We start from the raw sequence: 18,580 nt of genomic DNA on the forward strand, positions 1-18,580 counted from the left end.
CTCCAGATGGGCTGCACCATTCTCCTTCCCCACCAAAGTGAATAGGTCCATCCCTCTGTCCACATTTTCTCCAGCACTTGTATCCCTCTGTTTATTTTTTCCACAGTTTTGTTCACATACCGTACAATCTATCCTGGTTAAACAAGCAATGGTTCCTGGTATAATCACACAGTTATGCATCCACCACCACAATCTATACGAGGACATTTCCATTTCTTCTGCAAAGAAAAGGGAAGAGGAGAAAAAAATAAATGAATAAGAAGAGAAAAAAAGAAAAAAGAAAATAAAAAGGTCAGACAACAACGACAGCACCAAGAAACCTGTACCTCTCCCTTATATCCCCCTCTTATAGACATTTAGCTTTGGTATACTGCCTTTGTTACAATTAATAGATGCATATTACAGTGTTACTGCTAACTATAGACTCTAGTTTGCATTGATTGTATTTTTCCCCTATATTTTCAACACCTTGCAATGTTGATACTAATTTGTTCTCCCTCATGTAAAAACATTATTATATTTGTACATTTAATCACTGCCATTGACCACTCTAGGTTTTGCTAAATTGTACCATCCCAATCTTTATCTTCTATCTTTCCTTCTCTTGTCATACATTCCCATAGCCTTCAGCCATACTCACCCTCATCTTTGTTCATTGTACTTACAATATTGTGCTACCATCAGACAATATTGTGCTATCCATTTCTGGATCTATACAATCAATCCTGTTGAACATTCTGTACTCCTTCAGCATCAAATGCCTGATCTCTACTCTATTTCCATCTCCTGATAAACTTGTGTTCTCAACTTGAACTCTCCAAGTTCATTCATTAATGTTAGTTCATATTAGTGAGTCCATTCAGTATTTATCCCTTTGTTTCTGGCTAATTTCACTCTACATAATGTCCTCAAGCTTCATCCACATTGTTGCATGTTATATGACTTTATTCTGTCTTACCTCTGTGTAATATTCCAAAGTATGTATATGCCACAGCTTGTTTATCCACTTGTCCGTTGATGGACATTTGGGCTGTTTCCATCTCTTGGCAATCATGATAAAGCTACTATAACATCGATGTGCAAATGTCCATTTGTTTGTGTCTCTGCCTGTGGGATGCTCTTGATTGCATTTCATGTTATGGGTTCAATAGATTACAAAGGGAAGCTGGAGCCCCAGTGGTCCTGCTGGATGCAAATGAGGCTCTTAGAGATGCAAATGACTTTCTTACAAAGAGCTCTGGGTAAAAGCTGAAAGGCTGTATGAATAAAACCACCCTCTACTTAAAAAAATAAATAAAAGAGGGAAAAAATTGGGATCTTGCAGCTAGTTAGCAGTGCTGGGCCTGCTTTGGTGGCTGGCCTGCAGATACAGGCAGATCTGTAGGTTTGTTGCTCACTCTTCATCCTTGTCAGGGGCTCTGGGGAGAAGCATCTGGAACAGCACACAGGCCCTGGGCCCTGAGGTTAGGACTCAGTATTTAATGAGACACCCAGTGTAGCTATAAATTCTCCAAGAGAAACAAAACTCTTTGTTTTGCCTAATGATGGAATCTGATGTAGTTCCAATGGGACAGGTCTGGGTTGAAATATGGTTTCTGCCACATGATAGCTGTGTGACTTTGGGTTGGTCATTAATTTAATGTTGGTCATTAATTTAATCTTTCTTAATCTGATGGCCTCCCCATCAGTGCAAAGGAAATTATGATGCCCAGTGACAAGGGCTGCCATGAATATTAGTGGATGTGAATTGCCTTAACACATTGACCAGTTTCTGGACTTGGGTGAGGTGCATCCTTTCCTCATTTCTGACATGCATTCCTAGATGCCATTTCTTTTGCCAGAGTCCTTCCCTCCTGCTAAGCAGTAAATTCCTGAGTGCAGTGACTATGCCTCTTTGTTTTCATGTGTCCGGGGTAGGTGCCCTGAGAACTAGAATTGGATAGATGAATAAATAAATGATTGGCTGATCGATGTCCCTGTCATTCCATACATGATAGTGACAATGAGCTTTCTATACCACACTTCTGTTTGGAAAGGTATTTTAAATGTTCACTTAATATTATTTAATCAGCATAACAATCTGAGAGGAAGCGGTATTATTATCATTTTACAGGTAAGTAAATGGAGGTTTATTTAGGCGAAGTCACTTTCATGGCCCCTCTCCTGGCATGCACCACTTGTGATGCATCAGGCACCTCCGGCCTGCCAGGTACTGGGTGTAACGATGGCCTTTGCTATTTCCTCTCTTCCCTGTAGCTTCCCATCGGGGAAGAGGCCTGATTCATTCTGGGACCAACACTTATTTTGAATTAACAAGTATAGGTGCTTGGAATATGCCAGTGAACAAAGTAGACTACTTTCTTGGGGCTTGCATTCAATAGTGGGAGCAGAGAGCAGAGATGCACGACACACTTAATAAACAAATAAGTGATTGAGACAAGTAGAACGTGATCCCTGCAATGGGAAAGAGAAAAGGCCTTTGAGACCTCCTAAGGGACGCTTTAGCATCTAGCATCTTTTAGTATTAAGCAAATATTATTTACCCAATAGGTGAATAAGGGCAGTGTATAGGTTTGTCTGAAACAAAGATGCCAGATCCCAAGGCAATTAATTCATTTCAAGGTATGAAGAATTAAATTCAGTCTGATCGTGTTTCTTGCAAATGCTGGGCTGACGGGTCAGGGCTACAGCACCCATCTTCAGACAGCTGAAGTTGTCCAGTGAGTCTGGAGAAATCCAGAAGGGGTTAGTAGTAATCATAAGCAGAGCTAACAGTTACTGAGTGCTTACTATGTACAATTTCATTGACTTTGGACAATCAGTCTACTTCTCAGAGGTGAGGGATCTGAGCTTAAGTTTGACTCATGGCTTTATATTTCACTGCAGAGGGACTTTGGTTAAGTAGCACAAGGTGGAAAAATTGAGTCCCTGTTTCATCATCTGTTAAATGGGTGTGCCAAATCGTTCCCTCCCATAGGGTTATTATGAGGATTCAATAAGATGATGTGTTCAGTGTGCTTCCTGTACTGTCTGGCACCCAATAATAAGCACTCAGTAATAAATTAATAATAATTAAGTCAGTGAGCACCCAATAAGCTGTTGGTGATTTTATCTTCTTATATTGTGGGGCTTTGTGGATCACCCACCCTAAAACATGATCACCTTGAAGGAAGGCAGGGACTGTGTCCTCTTCTCTCTTCTCTTCTCTCTTCTCTCTGTCCCTAAACTCTGAGCACAGGATATGGCATGGGGTCGGCGAGGGCAAGTGTTTATGGGGTGAGGGAGTGAAGCATTGGCGCTGCTGAGTCTCCCCAACCAGCAGAGCAGGTCCTTGAGGCTGCTTCTTGGCAGGGTTCTCTCTGTACCTGGGGTTTGCTGCCGCATACATTGCAGAGTTTTGAGAGTCTTCTAAAGTTGGTTTTAATCTTGAATTAACAATCAAGAACAAACTTAGAGATTTGCAAATTTGTGTCAGTCTTTAATATCTCCTCACACTTCTCTTCCTCAGTGTATTAGCAAACAAGAAGAAATGAAGGTGTATGTAAAAGAAAAAATCATAATTATCTGGAAAGCCATGACGATCCTCTGAGATATCTTGGTCTATTTTTAATCATTCTCACAGCAGGGTCACAGAAGCCCAGAAGTCATTGGCAGCAATTGGCAGACAGAAGAATTCATCTTAAAACTGGTTAATAACCTCCTCATCACTTGTTGCAACTTAACTTTTATTGTGACCCACATAGATTGCAAATTAAGGTCCTTTCACAGTGTCTGTCATTCACCCTGTGGGTTTTGCAGTTTGTCACTGTCACCCTGCCCTGCCTGTGTTCACCAGGACCCAATTCTTCCCAGGGATCTGCAACCAGCAGGGTCTCAAACCTCCCAGGATTTCCCTGCCCTCTCATTTTTTAGGTTGTGGTACTTGTAGTTCCCTCAGCCTATAAAGCTCCTCTCCCTCTCTCCCTCTCTCCCTCTCTCTCTCTCTCTCTCATGCTCACTTTCTTGCTTGCTCGTCGCTCTCTCATGGCCAGTTCCTGCTTGCAGGCTAAGACCTATTCCAGGTGCTCTTCTTTCTGGAATCAGATCCATTGATTGTCAAGCCAGAGTCCAAATTAGGAAATACCCCTCTGTCTTCTAGCATCTTCTGCTTCCCTCCCTATAGTCCTCAACTCATTCGATTTCACTCACCTATTTACCGGTCTGCTTCCTGTCTAAATGGTGAGTCTTTCAAGAACAAGGACTGTGTCTTTTGTTCTCTGTTTCCCCAGCTGGTGCTTTATATATTTGCTGGCCAAATGATTAATGAACCAAAAGAAGTCGAACAGGGACCTGGATACAAAACGTACCTAAACAGGGAAAGGCAGAGACCAAAGGAGAGAATGTTGGCACAGGGAGTTTCTGACTTTAGCTTCTATTGCACAAGAGCTAAATGTGTAACTTTATCCAGATGTCAATTATCTATGTAGTGTTTGTTCCAAGGTGCTTAATCAAAACCTTCTCATTAATCCTTGCAAAAATATTCCAAAGGAGGCTAGCAAATAAAATTTCATTTTTTTTAACAAGAAAAAATGAGACATCAGAGGTGCTGAACCTGCACATTCAGAGGGAGATCCAATTAGCTCCCTGGCTCCTAGGGGAGTGGGTACAGAATTCACTCTCCTCAGGGAGCCTGTACCCCACCTTCTCTCCTGACATCACACTGACACATGCACATGCCTCCACCTCCCCACTCCCACCCCCACCTCCCACCTTCCCACTCCCATCTATTTATGACTCGATGTATCACATCCAGGTTCACAGATGATTTTAGAAGTGGAGAGCAAGCAAATCCTGTCGAACAATTTAACCAGATTCAAAAGGATTTGGATCATTTGCGTAATTGGGCTAGCAGATGGTAAATGTAGTTCAAAGTACAAAAATGTAGAATAATTACAAGGGAAGAATGTAACACAGTTTATGGATGAGGAAAGTGATTTGGAAGAAGAGCTCATTGAAATCATTATCTCAATGTGTCAGAATTAGAGAAGGACAAACATCCCTTTTCAGGTTAACAGCAGAGAGCACACCGAGTAAACCTGACACCCCAGCTAGCTGGAATGCAGGAGAAGGGACAAGTCTGTCTACTGTAAGTGAGAAGGGGAGCGATTCAGGCAGAGGAGGGTCCCAGAGAGTACGGTGATCAGAGAAGCAATCACGGGCACTTGGAAGTCTGGAGATCCTGGGTTCAAACCTCACCTGCCTCCTTACCTGTGAGACCCTTGGTGAAGAATCTGTCTCCCCCTGAGCCTGAGTGTCCTCTTGAGGATACTAAAGCCTACATGTCTGCTGCTTTGAAGAATACATGCGACAATGGATTTGAGGAATAGAAACAACTTGTTATGGAAACCCGGAAAATTCATTCTTATGGGTATATATTTTATGTTCATAATGTCCCCCAAAATCACAAAAATGTAAACAAAACTTTCAGCGAATGGGAATTGGAGGTGAGTTGTTTGTAGTGGGGTAGGTGGGATGATGGTCCCCTCCAAATACCCATGCCCTAATCCCGAGAACCTGTGAGTGTTACCATATACAGAGCTTTGCAGATGTGATTAGGTTAAGAATCTGGAGATGGGGAAATCATCTGGGATTATCTATTTGGGCTCTAAAAGCAATCATAAGTGTCCTTTTAAGAGGGAGGCAGAAAGATTTGAGACAGAAGAGGACAGAGCAGCGTGACCTCAGAGGCAGAGACTGAGCAATGCAGCCACGAGCCACGGCACGCTGGCAGCCACGAGCCATGGCACACTGGCAGCCACGAGCCACAGCATGCTAGCAGCCACCAGAAACTGGAAGAGGCAAGGAACAGATTTTCCCCTAGAGGCTCCGGAGGGCATGGGGCCCTGCAGACACGTTGATTTTTGGCCCAGTGAAACTGATTTTGGATTTATGTCTACTGAAAACATGAGAGAATAAATTTCTGTTATTTTAAGCCACCAAGTTTGTGGTAATTTGTTGCAGTAGCCCTAGAAAATTAATACATGTAAGAAGAGAATTTGAACAGTATATGCAATATCTGGAGTAAGTCTAGCTTCTGACACTCACTTCATTGGGACCCCGGGCTACCTGTCTCCACCTCAGCTCCTTCATCTTCAAAATATGATAATGATACATTCCGTGCATGGGTTGTTGAGAGGTCATAAAAGAGATCATGCATGTGCTTTATCCACCATAGACACAGAAAGAAATGCTAGGCAGTTTGGAATAAGGCAGGATTTAGGCAGCACTTGTTATTTCAAAGAAGCTGACAGAGCACACTTTTGGGGATGGAGGTGGCAGTTGGCATTATGGGCAGCTGGGAGTGTTGATGACACTGGGACAATTTGTAGGAGACAAGACCATGGCCACCAAGTAGGAGCCCAGACCCATCTCCTGTCCTAGAGAAGTGTTGGGTGGTAGGAAGGGCAATCTAGCAGAAAAGAGCAGAAACCGTGGCCAAGAGAGGGGAAGTATTCCAAGTTTGGAAAGCAGAGTTTTTGGCAGATGGGTTCTGTTGGGGTTGCTTGATCCCAGGTTTGATTGCCAGCAAAGGCAACTCTGATAAGACTGCTGGGCCCAGATCCTAGGTCTCTAAAAGCCACTAATGCCAAGCCCTACGATTTGGAAGCCAGTGATGATGTAAATCCTTCCTCTGTCAGAATAGGTCCAGGCATAAGGCTGGATCCAGTCCAGGCACAGTGGCTGCTAGACTGTCAAGGGATACTGAAGGCCACTTTGGAAAAGGGGGCCAGCCTAGCCAAGGGAGTCTGAGCTGGACCTCAGGGTCCCACGTGCTTCTGGCACAGGCCAAGCTTTGTCCCACTTCAGAAAACGGGCTAGCTGAGTGTCAGGTGTGAATCATGATCAAAGGGGAAAACCAGAATATAGCACTGGCAGTTATTCAAAGTTTTAAGTTAGTCATGAGGTCAGAACCTGCAAGTGTCAGCAGTGTCTAGAAAGTTGAGTGCTTAATGGGTAAGAGCAGTTCCAGAAGTCTGTGGTCACTGACAGGGCTTGATGACCCTTTGTATGGATGAGTGTGGTGCTGGCCACGACGCAGAGGAGGGTCTGAGAGATGAATATGGAAAATGAAGACCAGAGAGGCTGAGCATCTTGCTTAAGGACATGTGGTTTAAGTTGGCCCTAAAATATTTGTCCATTGTCAAATATTTAAACTGATCAACTATGACCTTTTTATGGGTCTCAAAGACTCTCTGCTCTTGTGGTTAGGAAGATTATTTTCCAGATCTTGCCTCTGTTCTAATCAGCATCCACAGTTTAGCAACTAATTTGTGATCTCTGATTACACCTCAAGTTTTTGAGCCTCATTTAAGGAAAGAAAATGTGCAGAGAGAAAAGGACGATTCAGGAACAAAAAGTAATTAAACATAATAAGTCTTTTGAGATTAGCCATTAATTTGGATGTGAAATGTAAAATTGCCTTTAAAGTAATAAGGGATAATATGAAGCCATTGTAATATCCAGCATGGGAAGTAACATGCTGATAACATTGCACGGGGCAGGATAATACATGTGGCAGTTCCCTGATTTTTGTGGAATTAATGATGTTGGTGTCATTTCCCTGCTGATTTAAGATACACATTTCATAAATGGCACATTAAGGAAAATGTATCACAGTTGCACTTAAAGAGCTGAATAGTCAGGAAATGGCAGACCCTTGAACACAGCAATTTTATGATATCTTAGCTTTAATGCTTAATCAGTAGATATTTACAGCTGTTTATTTTAATGTCTTGAAATACCAGTTAAACAGAATTATCGAAGTATCATGAGAGGGACTTGCCATGGTGCTGGGCTAACATTTTTATGTAGTTGGTAGACTCTAAAAAAGAGAAAGAAACCCCCCTATCAAAACAGACAAACAAACAAACAAAAAAAACTTGCTATTTATTTCAAGAACAGAACAGTAGAGCTGGATGTTAGTTTTCATGTCAGAGGAGATGTGTTGTTTGGACTTCATAGAAGATATATAAAGTATGGAATAAAATGAGTTAAAACAATTTCATACCCAGGTTTCTTTTGGAATCGAACTTTATAAACTCCACAAATTATCAGGATGAAGTCTGCCTCTAACATATTGGTTTCTTAAAGTAACACTGTGATCCAGCTGAACTTTAAGAGTTTTCAGGGGTAAAGTCATTCATTCATTCATTCATTCATTCATTCATGTTCTTTCATTTGTCCACCCAGGAAATGTTTATTGAGCACCTACTATTTGCCAAGCACTGTTTTGAATGTTGGGGATTCAACAGTTAAAAAAAAGCAGTTGCCTCTTACAGACTATGTTATAGATGTAAAATAGAATATTTTATGACATAATTTTTAAAATGGTTAAGGACTTGGAAAATACTCATAATCTAAGTGAAAAAACAGAATGAAAGTCTGCATTTTCAATTTTATCTCTGTGTGTGTGTTTGGATATGCATAGGAAAAATAATTATTGGCTCAAAATACTCCAGATATTAAAAGTGTTTATCTCTGGTTTTGCAGTTAAGCATGGATTTTGTTTCCTTCTTTGTATTTATATTTTTCAAGTTTCCACAATAAATATCCATTCCTTAGTGAGAAAAAAAGAACTGTATTAAGTAACCAAGATAGTTACTGGCCACATAGCTGGCTAGCATAGGTGAATCGGAAGGATATTAGTGATGGTCACAGGAAACTTTGTGTAAAGCAGTGATGTATTTGGACTTTTTGTTTGTTGTCCTGAATTTGCCTTTGTTTAAAAGCCAAGAAGTCCTCTTGCTTGCGTACAGTTACCCCTAGCAAGAACAGTGATTTCTGATGTGATGAAGGAATTTCATGCTAGTGAAGGATTATTAAAATATAGCTGCTTTTGATAATTGATTACTTCGGGTGTGTTACCCTAATGATGCTGTCTGAAGGATGAAATATCTTTTCTCCATTTTCCAAAGCAGCCTTCAGTAACCCCTGGTGTCATTGGGTTTTCTTCACTGGCCTTAATTACTCAATTCAGAAGCTCCTGTTTCTGAGGCGAAGTGTGCTTACCCACAGTGAGAGAACCCCAGCTGAAGAACTAGCCCACCAGATCAGACTGAGGTAGTCATGGAATTTGGAAACCATTAGAAAGCTGGGCAATTTCGTTATTCATTCCCTTGAAATAATCCAGGGACTGCTTTCAGTGACATGGTTCCTTCAGCAAATAAAGATAAGCTAAATCCCTGGGCACTCAAAGAAGGAGAAGATTCTCTAAATTAATTCCAGGCTCAAATAATTCAGCAGTATTTGTAATATTCTATGCATAAATTGGAAATTTGCTAGAGAGATCAGGAAATGATAAAGGTTTCCTTATCCCTCCCCCTCCCCATCTTAACAACTGCTAAGGCAGCTATTGGGATAAAAGAAATGTTTTATCCTTAATAAATGTTCTATCAGGTAATGCACTGATTAAGGGTGTCCAGAAATGGCATCCCTCCCCCTTCAAAGCAATTATTTTTCATCAGAGAGACTAAAGTATAATGGGAAGAAGAAGACGGTCTTAACATGTTTTTCAACCAAAGAAATTTTATATGAAAAATGAATACACCAACAATACCAAGAAATACAGAGTGCTAACTTACAGAATTTCCTCTTTCAATTTTAAGGATGTTTTTGTTGTTTTGTTTTGTGAATGTTTTGAAAGATTATTTACCCTTTTCTGATGAGACCAGATCCTGTGGATCACAAAATCCAACCTTCCAGTATCTCTTGAATATATTTCTTCCTTTCTTCCCCCAATGACATTTGTTTGATTTGGGCCCTTGTGGGGGAATCTTGGGAGGGTTGATGAGTCACGCCCCTTTCTCTGCATTTTGAACCAACTACAAACCAGACACAGAAGCCAGATAGAGGTTAAAACAAAAGGAAGAAAAAATCTGTTGCATTGCTGACAAAACTAGGAGAATGTAGCCTAGAGTTATGGCTGGAATGGGGCTTCCCACCCCTTGCCCTCCAAGTCTGTACCTGGAGACCTATTTTAGTCAAAACTAGGTCTGCAGAGCTGACAGTCACCCATCCAGTCATGGGGGATGAGTACCGGGTTCCCCCTATGTTCCCCCATTGCCCATCCCTCCCAGCACACACGCACGGGCAGACTTTGCCCTGGTTGGCTTCTTGCTTGTGTGCTCACTACCCTCAGACAGATCCCAGACCCTGAAGAGCCCCAAATAGGCTGAGCTCCAGCAGCTCAGAGCTGTTCCTCCTGCTTCTCACATGGGGAGCACAGTGGATTGGGATGAAAGAGCTGAAGCTACCTTCCCATTATTTAAGAAAAGATGAGGATTCCTACGGTAGGGGCTGCCGGCCACTTTCTGCCTCTGACTTGATCTTTCCCATTCATCCATCTGTCCCATGGCTGTCTGAGATAATCTGTGTAAAACACACAACTGCTCATGTCACTCTCCTGCTTTCCAGTTTTTTGAGTTCACATCCAGTCCACCCAGCATAGTTTCTAATCTCCTTTGGGGTCTGCCTACCATCTGCCCCGCCTATTTCATAAAACCGCATTCTAACCATACCTGACTGTTGACTGTCCTTAGATGAAATCTGCTCTCTCTCGGCATTGAAGCTTTGCCTGTAATATATGTTCCACCTTTCTCCAGGGTTACGTGCCCTTCTTCTCAGTGGCCAAAGCACACTCCATTTATTTTACATGGTTGCATCACTCATCAGTGGGTTTTAATTGTTGGTGTATTTCTCCATCTCTCCAAGTAGTTTTGAAAGACCTTCTATTTGGCATATAGTAAGTGCTCATTTATTGTTTGTCGGGAAGTAAATGAATGAGCATTTTTTAAAAAGAGCAATTTTTATTGTATATATACTTATTTCACTGTCTTCATATTTGCCATCTTACTGATTTTAATTACAAAACTATTACCCTATTATGTGAATAGTTTCCAGTTTCCCATATTAATAAGTCATGCTGCTGTGAAAACAAAAAAGAAAAAAACAAAATCAAACAAAAAAGAGAAATAAACCTTATATCGAATCCGTCTGAAAGGAGATACTCAAACTGATTTTTTGGTTATGAATTTTCATGGAAATAGCCATTTCTTAATGCAGTTCTTCACTGTTGTAAAGGTATTCTGAAAATAGTCCATGAGGTTCATTGTTATTATCAAAAAAATCAACTAGAATAAGAACCCTCACCTCCTCCAGGGTCTCTCAGGGTAGGCAACAGTGAGTTCTTAATCCAGTACTTAGATTGCAGGGGCTGGTTTTATTTTAGCTGAACATTTATCCACCTTGCTACAGAATCAAATAGGAAATGTGGGCTGTCGGCCAGGTTTGCAGTGATAATTAGTCAGTAATAGCTGAGGTTTTTTTGAGTATATAGGAGGGCAAATGAATGTATCTTTACATTAGATATAAATGAAACTTCCCCCTATTATTAAATCTACTCTTTTAAGTTATAGAGAACTCTTTTTTGAAATCTCTGACTCACTAATATTGGGGTAAGAATGACTGTGATTTATCTATAAGGATTTAAAGGAAAAAGAAGACAGCTTGAGGTGTGTTTCACTTTCATCTTGCCCCTTGTCTCTACTCGTAATTCTTGGGCCAGTGGTCTAGGAGGTGTCTATAGAGGGAATATTCAGGAAGGTCACCATGATGAAGGCTGTTTTCAGCTACTACCTCTGCATTAGCACACTGTGTGCTGTGATCACATAGCAAGTCCAGAGTTTATCCTGCTCTGTTTCCAGAATTATCGTCTCCAAACAGAGAATGAAAACTTCTCCCAGCAGATTCTTTGTGAAAGAATAGGTTTTCTGGGACCGGCAAGAAAGAAAACATCCTTTCTATTTCAATAAGCATGTTAAAAGGGAAATTTCTTTTGCTTTCTGTTGAAAATGAACTGATAAAAGCCCTGAAATGAGAAATCAAGGGACAGCAGTTATAAGCGCTTGTCTAATGATGTCTCTTTTTGTCTCCTCATGAGTGTGTTTAAGCTTCTTACTGCCTGTTTCAATGTACTTGAGGTTATTGGCTGTATAAAACCCTAAACCCTTAAATACTTCTTTTACAAAATTTTTTAGCTCTAGCGGGCTAGGCAGTTTTAAAAGGGTGGTTTCTAAAGGAACTGTCTGAGTATAAGATAAAGCTGTGTACACCCTTGCGGAATATTCCACAAATCTCAGCATTTCAATAGATTCTAAGGACATTTGTGATTAACTGTGATATTAAGGCAATCTAATGATTGGGTTTTCAGAAATGATAAGCTGGCAACCCCAAATCATTCCTTTTCTCTTTTCAGCAAGACTTTACTTAAAAAAAAAAAATCATGTTTACACAGACAGTTGATCATTTAAATCACCATGTTCAAGGGGACCATCATTCACGTTGGTAAGACTTGGCTTTTTGGGTTGTCAGAGTGGCATCTGGACAACCAGACATCTCAGATTGTCACTTAAAATAATATATCATTTTCCTGTAAATTCAGTGATAACACAATTTGTTCTTTCAGCCAACCAATTCCTGCCCTCCCCACTCCCCCAGCCCCAATTCCCCACCACCACTATCACCTCTGAACTCTCATTAAAAAGAACATGGGCTTTGAATCCAGAAAGACTCAAATTTGTATCCTGGCTCTGAAAAATACTATGTGGATGACTTTAGTCAAATTGTTTTTAACCCCTTTGGGTCCCAGATTTCTTATCTGTAAAATGAGGATTAAAACTAACCCTCTTAAAGTGTTGTCAGGATTACATGGAATAATACATATAAAACATTTAGTAATTTATTAAGATGAAAAAATGTAAATGTTTATTTGCCCAAATCATGATTTAGTGAGGAGCTGTTTTTTTGCTATGAGTGAATTTTAAATGAGAAAATTTTAAATATTCTGTAATGATATGATAAGCAAGTAAAAAATTATGCATAGCTGTAGATTCTTATAAGAATGTAGGGAAGTGTAAAATCTTGGAAAGATTTGCTGGAGTGAGTTGGTCTTCAGTAGACTTTATTGGAGCCCAGCTTTCTCTGCTCGGCAATAGGAAAGCCCCAAAATGAACCCTCCGTCTATGTCTGCCCTTAAAAATTTTATAATGCGATGGAAAGAGGAAGATAAATATTATAGTTTTAGTATATTTGCTAGTCTCCCCCTATATTATGACCTCTTTGGGTAGGTACTACCTTCAATTTACATATCTTCATGCCTCAATAGTTGTAGCCTGAGTACCTAAAAGATATTAAAACATTAGTGACATAAATAATTATAGTTCCAAACATAGACAGATTGATGCACAATATTCTGCCAGTTGAGGTAAGGAGCTAACATTTGTCTCCATGCAAAACTCTTACAAGCCACATGGTCCATGGCAATGAATTTGATTCATTTGGACAAGGGCATGGATCTGGTTTCATCTCTGCTAATAACTAGTTCTGGGTCTTGGGAAAGCTCTTTTCTTTCTTTGGAATTTGATTCCATTCTCTGTGGTTGAGTTCAGTACAGGAAGAGTTTGCTGAATTATTATGTATTATGTGCCAGACCTGATTTCAGGCATGAGGGATCTAAGGATAAAGAAGATATGGATGTTGCCTTCCAAAACTACCCTTTAAGAAGGGAGATAAACCTGCATCTTCCTAATTATAATATGACAAATGCCAAAAGGAAATTAATGCAAGGCACACATTAGGGCATGCTTTAATCTGAAAATAGATTATCAGAACAGCTTCATAGGAGAGGAAGTGCCTGGGAAGAATTTTGAAAGGGGGACAGTAGTTGTCAGATGAGGGACGTTGAATTGACAGGATGGAGTAGTGGAAAGAGCACCAGGACGTTCTAAAGAGGAGAATAGCATGTGCAAAGACAAAAAGGCATGGTGTGCTTGGATCAAATTGTAAGTAGGACTTTTAGGTCGAAAACTTCAGAATGGCAGGGATATTGTCTTAGAATCCTAGAATAAGGCCTGCGCTATAATACTCAGTAAACAAGTGAATGAGGGAGTAAGCAAACCAGCAGAATGCAAAATGTGAATGCTTTTCTATATATATGTATCCATGGGCCACATCAAAGTTCAGTTACTATGATCCTTTGATTATTTGTCTTATTTCCCCAGCTACATCATAAGATCCTCATGGGTAAAAAACACTTGGAAGGCCTTCAATAGACACTTGACAATTAAATAATTGACTCAAGCCTGAAGCACTGTGGGAAACCTCTATAAGAGCTCTGACTTGGCACTGCCAACATCTAGGGGTCATGCATGCAACAAGGCTCCCTTGTTTTAGGGGCAGCAAAAATCAGGTGCTTTCATTCTGACTGTTATCCTGGGAAGTATGATAGTGAGGCCAGCATGGCAACAGTAAGGAACTCAACTGATCTCACAAAAAGGAGGAACAGTGTTAGAGAAGGATTCATTGGAGGTTAAATAACATCCCATATGGTATAATGAGGGCCTGAGCAAATGCAGATACCTGTGGTTAAAGAAAATCACAGTTCCTTCACCACTAGCACAGTTGTGGGTGTAGGAGACCTTCCTGTTTCATTATTCTGAGGAATAGCATTATCAGGGAATTGCTGAGATTTCAGCTTCAAAATCAATATGTGCTGAGAATTACACGGCAGGAAAGCCAGGAACTATAATAGTTTGAACACTGTTTTTATAGTCAATTTTGAAAAAGTCCATGAATTCAAAATTCAAGGACACGTTTTCAGCACTGGCACTTGTTAGCTGATATAGTCATACATTTGCCCATTTTAATTTTCCTTTAGAAGCATTTAATGATTATATACTATTTGCCAAGCACTGTTCTAGTTCTGTGGTGCATTCAGAGCTTCAGATCCTGCCCTAAAGGAGTCTACAGTTGTAACAGGGTAATTCTAGCCACTGCAATCAGTGGATCCAAAATTGTATGATCACTCAAACAGAATTGGAGTTAATTTTTTGCATATTAAAAAGTCTAGGCAGATGAACAGGTTGGGTGAGCAGCCCTTTTCGATGACGCTATGCAGGAACACAGGCTGAAGGCAGCTCTGCCATTTTCTGCAAGTAGCTTCCAAGCTCCCTCTGGGGCTTGTCTCCATTCCAGCCAGCTAGAATGGGGAAAGGCCAGCTAGAGTGGTCTTTGGTGGGCCAGGTCTGAAAGTGACACTCATCGTTTCCTCTCACATCGCATGGGCCAGAACCAGTCACAAAGCCAAATCTAAATGCAAAGAAGGCTGGGAAATGTCTTGCTGTTAACCAGGGGTTTGGGGAACACCCTGCAATCTCTGCTGTAGCAGTCTATGACAGACGGTAAATTAGGTTCAAAATTCACAGCAATACAAGAGGAAGGATGATGATGTAAATTTCTTGACTACTATATCATAAGCACCTTGCTTTACAGTTCCACGTATATTGTGGCATTTTGTCCTCCAATCAACTCCGTGAGTTTTCTTATTATACCCTCATTTTACAAAAGGAGAAATGAAGATTCAGAATGTTGTAAGTATCCTTTGATGGCGTTTATTTGGAGCCTCAAGTGGAAAGTGAATGGAATGTTTGATGCAGCCCCCCTTTGCCTAATTAGCAGGGCAGTTAATATTGTTTTCACAGGTCAAGAGTAATAGTGCAACAATTGCCATTCTGTACTTCTCAAGATAGAGTTTTCTACTTCTGATCTTGAGCTGGAATTCATCAATCCTTGTTCTCATCTGTTCTTTTACCATGTTTTGGTGATGGTGGAAGTTGATCTGCTAATTCTTAACTATAAGACATGGAACAGAGACTCATTGCTCAATCATTTGTTTGCCAATCTATCCTTCATTGGTCCATCTGTTCATTGATTCATTCATTCTTTCCTTCATCAAACATGTCTAATATTTACTGTACCCATTGAAGATGCTCAACATCATGTCAGTAGATTGTCATACAAAGACAAACAATATGGTACCTTGCTCTCGAACAGCTCACTTTCTCATCAGAGAATCAGACATGGAAAAAGATAATTAGACCATTGTAAGGTTTTAAAAAGGGGAAGGAAAAGTCAATTGAACTAAGAGATGGGAGGGCCATGGCTGCCTGAGTGGGTTCAAGAGAGGATGCACAAAAAGGATATAAGATAGATATGGGAACATGGAAAATTTTCCTGGATTAAAGAAACAATAGGCAGAACATTCCAGGTAGAGGAAACAACATGACTAAAGGAAAGGAGGAGCGTGAAGGTGGAGTATGTTTAAGAATGGGTTTAAAACACCAAAACAAAAACAAAAACAACCCAGGTAGAAGTTTCCTGTAGGAATAGAACATGTGGGAGGAATTGATATAAATGTTATGAAAGTCACACCCTCCATCCCTCCATGTCCTTTTAGTTTGCCTCTGTGATTACTCTGGCTCCTGTGTGGTTACCAGGATGGGGCTCTGCCCTTGGTGTGTGGGAGGGGACCACCAGCACTGCTTATGTCACACAGTCGGCAGTGTTGCAGAATGAGGTTCCTGGAGGTCAGGAACCAGATAGACACAGGAACAGAGGACAGAGTGAGATGGCGAAGACAAGGAGGAGGGAGCCGGGGCTTTGTCTTTGAGCAAAGTTTGAACCTCCCCACATCTCCCACCACTTTCTCCCCCTCAAAACACACACACACACACACACACACACACACACACACACTCACTCACATACAGATCCTGCTTATTGGGAGGTTGTGGAAAGTTTAGTATCTGGTTAGCTCAGTCAGTAGTTAAAAAACACAACAAAACTGAGTTAGGGGACAAAAAGCTACAGTGCCATAGGTCTGTGCAAATCTATAGTGCTGTAGGTCTGTGCAAGTCTATAGTGCCATAGGTCTGTGCATGTGTGAGTGTGTGAGAGAGATGCAACATTAACCACTAATCCTCTATGGATTTTTTTCAAGTACACATCAGCTGTTAATATTTGTTCACAGTGATTTGAGGGACAACTCATAATTATGCCAAATAAGGCAGCCCCTAAAATTGATTAAAACCGAGAAAATAATAATAAATATATAAGTATTGATCCGTCCTGACTGATCAATCATATCTTTTCCATTTAACTGGGGGATAATTAGTGATGGTAACAGATGTGATGGCTTACATATAAGCTAGAGTAAATCAGTCAGGGGGAGCCTCACAGCACACATTTTAGGAGTCTTTCGCAGCTGGTAACACATTTCAAGTCAATTCAACAAGCATTTATGGAGTGCCTACTAAGTTCACAAGTTGTGCTGCCAGAATAACAATAATCAAAGGATTCTGATCTAGAATTACCCTAGTCAAAATTTTCCCAGTTGGTTAATTATGTTTAGAATTACAGTTCTAGGGAATGACAAATGTAGACTGTCTAAAGATATAGTTTGGTTTAAATGTGTTTTGAGATGCTTAGAGAGAAAGAGTTTTGGCTGTTTTATAAATGCAAAGCAGGTTTAAAAGTTTCTTTCTTAGAGTAGTCAGTAAAATATGACCTATAGTATTTGTGGTAAATAAACTAAATAGGACTTTTAATAGTAAGTGACTTCAAAGAAATGTTAAGTGATTAGGAAAAAAATGAGGTAGAGAAAAATCTAGAAATTGTAAAGCAACCACCAAGGGACATTATGCAGACCCAAAAGTCATATTTTTGTTGCTGTTGTTTTTGGGTGTGTTTAATTTTTTTTTCCTCCTCTTGTTTCTGCTTTTTTTTCCTTGAGAAATGGAAATAGGGAAATAGAAAGGGCCAATAGGGTTCAAGAAAGCACATGTTATAAGCCCCCTAATATATATCTACCCCCTCCCACCCCAGGAAAGGGTCATAGCACTTTTTCCCTTCCAAGAAGTCTTTTTGTCTCTGCTCAATAGAAGTCCTTCATGACTCCTGTGCCCAGAGTTAGAAGATTAAAGGCAAAAAAGAAGCACCTTGAAAATACTTTTTTCACCAAGGTACTCTGAGTCCCCAAAGAGCTAAAAAAAACACAAAATGCTTTTCACTCTGAGAAAGAGTTCAGTGTAATTTGAAGGTTGCTTTTTCCTAGGACCTTGGAGTTGGCTTGTAAAATATGCTGGCTGTACACCTAACATTGACAGTTTCAATCATGAACCCTTAAGTAGCATCACCGCATTCTTGGTGAAATCTTTTCCTAAATAGTACCTGGACAGAGATAAACTAGCTCCCTCAAATCTAAAACTGTATGGCTGTTATAATTCAAGCAGACTTTCCCAGTAGATGTTTGAAGACTTCAGTGCATCATTAAGAAACATAAGAATAGGGAAAATTACTTGACCATGACTGGGCACATTACCAAACAGCGTTCAAGGAGCTCTTGGAAACCTGGACTTTCCTTCAGTTAGCATCAGGATGCAAGGGGATTAAATATGGCAGATAAGGCATAGCACCACAAGGTATAAGCTATGGAAGCCCTGTAGATTAGGGGAACAGGTCCCATGGCGTCCCTTCCATGGCAGAACTTGGCCAAGAACTCAAAGTAAGGAAAGTAAGGTCCTATATTCCTTGCACAGGAGCTGGCAAGGACTGCACTTAGAAGTAACCTCCATACAAATGGGTAGCCATCCCATTCCAGAGAGGAGCAATGCAGAGCAGCAAAACCAAGGTAGCAGTTCAGTCATAT

At 40.5% G+C, this 18,580-nt stretch overlaps 1 protein-coding gene and 1 long non-coding RNA gene across 5 annotated transcripts in view; one reads left to right on the forward strand and one right to left on the reverse strand.

Moving 5' to 3' along the window:
• Positions 1–18,580, forward strand: part of DAB1 (DAB adaptor protein 1) — a 1,206,834-nt gene that overhangs the window by 956,838 nt on the left and 231,416 nt on the right. The gene's annotated exons all lie outside the window — the stretch shown is intronic.
• LOC119527257 lies at positions 167–12,495 on the reverse strand. 2 transcript variants are annotated; one of them, XR_005215357.1, is made up of 4 exons: positions 9,692–12,495; positions 4,189–4,346; positions 959–1,182; positions 167–218 (listed from the first exon to the last, which is right to left on the reverse strand). It is a non-coding gene; the product is annotated as an uncharacterized LOC119527257 (long non-coding RNA). The 2 variants fall into 2 exon arrangements; XR_005215356.1 differs by having other exon boundaries at positions 959–1,185.

This window comes from Choloepus didactylus, chromosome 2 (assembly GCF_015220235.1).
Source record: "Choloepus didactylus isolate mChoDid1 chromosome 2, mChoDid1.pri, whole genome shotgun sequence".
In the NCBI taxonomy this organism is placed as follows: Eukaryota; Metazoa; Chordata; class Mammalia; order Pilosa; family Megalonychidae; genus Choloepus; species Choloepus didactylus.